The sequence below is a fragment of the Mandrillus leucophaeus genome, unplaced genomic scaffold, assembly GCF_000951045.1.
Source record: "Mandrillus leucophaeus isolate KB7577 unplaced genomic scaffold, Mleu.le_1.0 Scaffold564, whole genome shotgun sequence".
Classification (NCBI taxonomy): domain Eukaryota; kingdom Metazoa; phylum Chordata; class Mammalia; order Primates; family Cercopithecidae; genus Mandrillus; species Mandrillus leucophaeus.
Window position 1 is genome coordinate 12,160 of NW_012106075.1, and position 6,858 is coordinate 19,017.

At 51.2% G+C, this 6,858-nt stretch overlaps 1 pseudogene; it reads left to right on the forward strand.

The window, feature by feature from the left end:
• The first annotated feature begins 4,445 nt into the window (after positions 1-4,445).
• Positions 4,446-6,852, forward strand: LOC105552560 (annotated as a pseudogene).
• Positions 6,853-6,858: the final 6 nt, after the last annotated feature.

The following is a 6,858-nucleotide window of genomic DNA, read 5'->3' on the forward strand; positions in this document are numbered from 1 at the left end:
AGGGGTAAAGGAGGTACTCCTGCCGAACTTTAATTACGCCCAGGCGTGGTATCCCAGCACCTTGGGAGGCCAAGTTGAGGGGATTGCTTGAGGCCAGGAGTTCGAGACCAGCCTGGGCAACATAGTGAGATGCGATCTCTACAAAAAGTTTAAAAATTAGCCAGATGTGGTGGCATACACTTGTAGTCCCAGCTACTCTGGAGGCTGAGGTGGAAGGATCCTGTGAGCACAAGAAGTGGAGGCTGCAGTGAGCTGAAGCAGCCACTGCACTCCAAAGCCTGGGTGACAGAGCAAGACCGTGTCTAAAAAACAAACAAATAAGTAAATCCCCTAGTCTCAGATATTCTGTTAGAGCAACACGAAACACACTAAGCCACTAAGACAGGGAGGAAGGGGCTGGGTGGGCTCCCACAGTCCTGTCCAGTCACTGGGCCTGTGCAGCACGGCACTTCCCGGGTGCATCAGCACGGAGCCTTTCCTGAGTGCTGCTGCCATCTGTCCTCCAGTTATGAAGGGAACAAGAGACCCAGAAGGGGTGGGGTCGGCCCATGGTCTTCCTTGCTCACAGCCTTGGGCTGGAGCCCTTGTACAGAGCTGCCTCCTGGTCAGCCAGGAAAGGCTCACTGGAGGAGGAGGGGTAGGTCAGGCCTCTTCCCAGCCTCAGAACAGGACATGGGTGGGGGATGTTGGTGTCTTCTACACTGGGGCCTGCCCACCTTCTTCCCCCAGTGTTCCTCCATCCTGCTCTGTGCGCTGTGCAGAGGACCCTGGACTATGGGGTTCATCCTTTCCTAGGGAGGTTTCAAGGGCCCACACAGCCCGCTCCCCGCACCCCATGGAGGTGCAATGATAGCACAATTACCGGCACTGTTAACCTGCTGGAGTTGGAACCTGGAATCCTGGAAGGTCAGAGGTCAAGCTGGGGGGCTGCGGGGGGACTGCCTGCACTGGCCACTGCAGTGCAGAGAAGCTGAGGTGACCTTAATCTGAGAGACTGGAGACCACGGCCGGGTGAGGGTGCATGGGAACTGGGTGGGTGGAGACTGAGTGGATGGGGACTGGGTGGGTGGGGACTGGGTAGATGGATACTGGGTGGATGGAGACTGGGTAGATGGGTACTGGGTGGATGAGGACCAGGTGGATGGGGACTGGGTGAATGGATATTGGGTGGATGGGGACTGGGCAGATGGATAACGGGTGGATGGGGACTAGGTGGATAGAGACTAGGTGGATGGGGACTGGGTGGATGGAAACTGGGTGGATGGAGACTGGGTGAATGGAGACTGGGTGGATGGGGACTGGGTGGATGGAGACTGGGTAGATGGATACTGGGTGAATGGGGACTGGGTGTTTTTGAGACAGAGTCTCGCTCTGTCACCCAGGCTGGAGAGCGGTGGGGCTATCTCGGCTCACTACAACCTCTGCCTTCCGGGTTCAATAGATTCTCCTGCCTCAGCCTCCTGAGTAGCTGGCATTACAGGCACCTACCATCTCACCCGGTTAATATATATATATATATTTTTTTTTTTTTTACTGGAGACAGGGTTTCACCATGCTGGCCAGGCTGGTTTCAAACTCCTGACCTTGAGTAATCCACCCACTTCAGCCTCCCAAAGTGCTAAGATTATAGGCCTGAGCCACCACACCCGGGTGTTTGTTTTTTGATACAGGGTCTCACTCTGTCGCCCAGACTAGAGTGCAGTGGTGCTATCATAGCTCATTGCAGCCTCAATCTCCTGGGCTCAAGTGATCCTCCCACTTCAGCCTCCTGAGTAGCTGGGACTACAGGTGCACACTGCCATGCCTGCCTAGTTTTTTATTTTGTAGAGATGGGGTTTCACCATGTTACCATGGTCTTGAACTCCTAAGCTCAAGTGATCCACCCACCTCGGCCTCCCAAAGTACTGGGATTACAGGCATGAGCCAACATGCCCAGCCTGAATGGCCGCTTTTGATGGAGCACTTACTATGTGTCGCTAAACCCCTCTGAACCTCAGTTTCCTCCTTTGTAGGGTGGGACTTGCTGGAGGACTCACTGCTGGCTTTGGGGAGCACAGACAGAACCCAGGTCTTTGTGATTCTGAAGTCTAGGTTCTTCCATCGGCAACTGCCGTTTCCAGAATTGGTCCCACCCCAGGGGGATCAGTCAGGTGATGTGAGATCCTGCTCGGGGATGTGGAAAGGGAATGGGGGCCGGGCGCGGTGGCTCAAGCCTGTAATCCCAGCACTTTGGGAGGCCGAGACGGGCGGATCACGAGGTCAGGAGATCAAGACCATCCTGGCTAACACGGTGAAACCCCGTCTCTACTAAAAAAATACAAAAAACTAGCTGGGTGAGGTGGCGGGCGCCTGTAGTCCCAGCTACTTGGGAGGCTGAGGCAGGAGAATGGCATAAACCCGGGAGGCGGAGCTTGCAGTGAGCCAAGATCCGGCCACTGCACTCCAGCCTGGGCGTCAGAGCGAGACTCCTTCTCAGAAAAAAAAAAAAAAAAAAGGGAATGGGAAGTCAAGGCACCCTGCCTGGTCCCATACTGATCCACCTGGGGTACCCATCTGAGAAACAGGGGTGGGGACCAGACTGGATGATGCAAATGGCATGTGGCATTGACCCTCACCCTGGCCACGGCCTCCAGGTGGGCAGAGTGCACTCCCTGTCTCTGGACTCTGGGCTCAGCCATGTAACTTGCTTTGGTCAAAGGGATGGCAGCGGATATAACAAGACCAAAGGCTTGAGGTGCGCTTCCACAGTGGGGCTGTCTTCTTGTGCTTCTGCTATGAGAAGATCGTCCCCCTGCATGGCTGCCGGCCCTTCAGCCTCGCCCCACCAAGAGACACATGGAACAGCCGGAGCCCAGCCTAGAGCCTGTATCCCAGCCTAGCCTGAGGCAGAGCCACCCAGCCAAGACCAACTGACCCTCAGCTAACCTGTAGATGCATAAGGGGGAATTCAATGATTGTTCTAAGCCACTTGAGTTTTGGGGTTGTTTGTTATGTGGCATTACTGCAGTGATAGCTAATACAAGCCTGACATCATTGTACAACACTTGGACTCTGAGCTGCATTTACGTCCTGAATCCATCACTTACTGAGAATCAGGTCTTTATTATTATTATTAATTTTACTCCATCAATTTCAAGTTTTCCATAAGAGACATAGATAATGTAAAGGTCAAAAATTTTGGGCAACAAAACAGAGATAACTACAAAATCTCTGAGAAACAACAGTTGCTACCTTTGCACCAAGCTGAACTCTGAGCTTCCTGACAGGCATGGCAAAGAGAGGAAGAAGATGCACTAGTCATATGCTGGGGAGCATCCAGGTCCCACGGGCTGGATCCCACGGGCTGGTGACCTCCCCACTGGGGCCCTCTTCACATTGCTATGGGATACCCACATAATCTTTTCCCCAGATTTCCTCCTTCCAGACCCCACTCCAGTGTTACCCTAACTTGAAGCCTTCCTGGCTGTTAGAATTTCTCACAGCAGATTGCCTCAGTCACTCATTAGTTCATCTCGTATCTACTGGCATCAACCTATGTTGTACTTAGAAAAGATGTATCAAGGCCGGGCGCGGTGGCTCATGCCTGTAATCCTAGCACTTTGTGAGGCCAAGGCAGGTGTATCATGAGATCAAGAGATCAAGACCATCCTGACCAACATGGTGAAACCCCATATCTACTCAAAAAATACAACAAAATTAGCCGGGCGTGGTAGTGAGTGCCGGTAGTTACAGCTACTTGGGAGGCTGAGGCAGGAGAATCACTTGAACCCAGAGGCGGAGCTTGCAGTGAGCCGAGATTGTGCCACTGCACTCCAGCCTGGCGACAGAGCGAGAGGCTGGGCACTGTGGCTCATGCCTGTAATCCTAGCACTTTGGGAGACCAAGGCGGATGGATTGCCTGAGCTGAGGAGTTCAAGACCAGTCTGGGCAACACGGTGAAACTCCCGTCTCTACTAAAATACAAAAGAAATTAGCTAGGCATGGCGGCGTCCGCCTGTAGTCCCAGCTACTTGGGAGGCTGAGGCAGGAGAATGGCTTGAACCCAGGAGACAGAGGTTGCAGTGAGCCGAGATCACATCCCTGCATTCCAGCCTGGGTGACAGAGCAAAACTCCATCTCTAAAAAAATAAAAAGAAAAAAAAGAAAAGAAAAGATGTATCAAGTGAATAACGAATAAATGAGTGAATAAGGAAATTAATTTACAGATGGGGAAGTGAATTAATGAAGTTAAAAGCAAGTACATGGAAGCAAGTGTTTGTTTACCTGAGTCTGAAGAGCAGAGTTACTTAGGGGAAGGAGCCCTAAGTGGAGGCACTGGCGTTTGAGGTGGTCTGGCCTATACATTTGTAAAGAATGCTTGAGAAGTTTCTTGAGGGATTCTGGGAGCTGAGGACCACATCAGAATTCTAGCTGAGAACAATTTGTCAGCTGTCGCAGTGCAAAGCATGGTGGTTGAACTCAAATGCCGCCCAGCAGATGACAGGGACACTTTCCACCTAGTTCAGGAACATAGGCTAAGGCACTTCAGGGAGCTTTTGTTTGTTTGTTTTTAATTTTTTTGAGACAGGGCCTCACTCCGTCACCCAGGCTGACTGCAGTGATGCGATCTTGACTCATTGCAGCCTGGAACTCCTAGGCTCAAGGGATTCTCCTACCTCAGCCTCCTGAGTAGCTGGGATCACAGGCTTGCCCCACTATGCCCAGCTAATTTTAAAATTTTTTCTAGAGAGAGGGTCTCGCTTTGTTGCCCAGGCTGCTCTCAAACTCCTGGCCTTAAGCGGTCCTTCCACCTCGGCCTCCTAAAGTGCTCCGATTACAGGCATGAACCACCGTGCCCAGGTAGGGAGTATTTTTATGTCCCCAAAATGCAGGATCTGCCTCCAGTTGATTTATCTTTAGTGAATAAGGATGAAAATGCCAGCTATTTCCTGGAACATTCTCTTGGCCTTCAACCCAAAATGGTTAAAACAGATCTTGAAGAAGAGCTAGTTAAGTGGGGCAAAATGGGAGCCTGTGGTCATGAAGAAGGTAGCGTCCTTGAGATACAGAGATGAGAGTATTGTAGGCCTACAGAAGGACTGTAGGAACCCACAAGAAAGAAATAGCCCTAGTGAATGTGCTGACTGTTAATCTACATCTTCTACTGTTATCCAGGGTCTCACTATGTTGTCCAGGCTGGAGTGCAGGGGCACAATCACAGCTCACTGCAGCCTCAACTTCCCTGGCTCAGGTGATCCTCCCATCTTAGCCTCCCAGGTAGCTGGGACTACAGGCACACACCACCACGCCAGACTAATTTTTGTAATTTTTTAAATAGAGATGGGGTCTTGCCATGTTGCACAGGCTAGTCTTGAACTCCTTGGATTACAGGCGTGAGTCACCGCGCCCAGCCTTAGTCCAGTTATTGTTTCAGCCTATACCAAATGGTATAAAATTCTTATAGAAGCCAAAGCTTTCTCTTTTAATCATTAGACTATTGAGTCACAGCTACAACTCCATGGAGTTCACATTGAGGAAAGTGGGGGTTATAAAGCCAAGAGAGGAGAAGAAACCTTAAGAATAAAGGATATTGGCCAGGCACAGTGGCTCAAGCCTGTAATCCCAGCACTTTAGAGGCCAAGGCGGGCGGATCAACAGAGGTCAGGAGTTTGAGACCAGCCTGGCCAACACCGTGAAACCCTGTCTCTACTAAAAATACAAAAATTAGCCGGGCATGGTTGCAGGCGCCTGTAATCCCAGCTACTCTGGAGGTTGAGGCAAGAGAATCGCTTGAACCTGGGAGGCAGAAGTTGCAGTGAGCTGAGATTGTGCCATTGCACTCTAGCCTTGGGGGACAAGAGCGAGACTTCATCCCCCGCCCCCCAAAAAAAAAAAGAATAAAGGATATCAGCTGGGCGTGGTGGCTCTGGTGGCTCAAACCTGTAATCGAGGCACTTTGGGAGGCCAAGGTGGGCGGATCACTTGAGGTCAGGAGTTTGAGACCAACCTGGCCAACATGGTGAAACCCCATCTCTGCTAAAAATACAAAAAAATTAGCTGGGTGTGGTGATGTGTGCCTGTAATCCCAGCCACTCAGAAGGCTGAGACAGGAGAATCACTTGAACCCAGGAGGTGGAGGTTGCAGTGAGTCAAGATCGCATCACTGTACTCCAGCCTGGGTGACAGAGCAAGACTCCATCTCAGAAAAAAAAAGAATAAAGGATATCCCTGAAGCAACTGAGAAGGGAGGAGGCTCGATTATAGCAATCCTGTTGAGTGGGCTGCATTTTTATACTGGGCAGCTCTTTTTTTTTTTTTGAGATGGAGTCTCGCTCTGTTGCCCAGGCTGGAGTGCAGTGGCACGATCTTGGCTCACTGCAAGCTCCACCGCCTCCTGGGTTAACACCATTCTCCTGCCTCAGCCTCCCTAGAAGCTGGGACTACAGGCACCTGCCACCACGCCCGGCTAATTTTTTTGTATTTTCAGTAGAGACGGGGTTTCACCATGTTTGCAAGGATAGTCTCGATCTCTTGACCTCGTGATCCGCCCACCTCGGCCTCCCAAAGTGCTGGGATTACAGGTGTGAGCCACCGTGCCCAGCCCCGGGCAGCTCTTTAATATACCTGCTACCACCAAAGCTGGACAAGTGAAGAGATATTTTGCTGGCTTGATCTAGCACGTACAGTTGGAAATACTGAACTCCACTTACATGACGGCAGAGTTGACTTTGCCCACTGGTGTTCCCACGGTAATTTAAATGCAGGAGCAGGAGGTCTTGCAGGCGCTTTTTCCATGAAAAGCATGCCCATATGATTAAAGCTGTGCTGGTAGGCTGGTTTGGCTGTGAACTCAGCACCAGATTTGAGATAGATAACCAA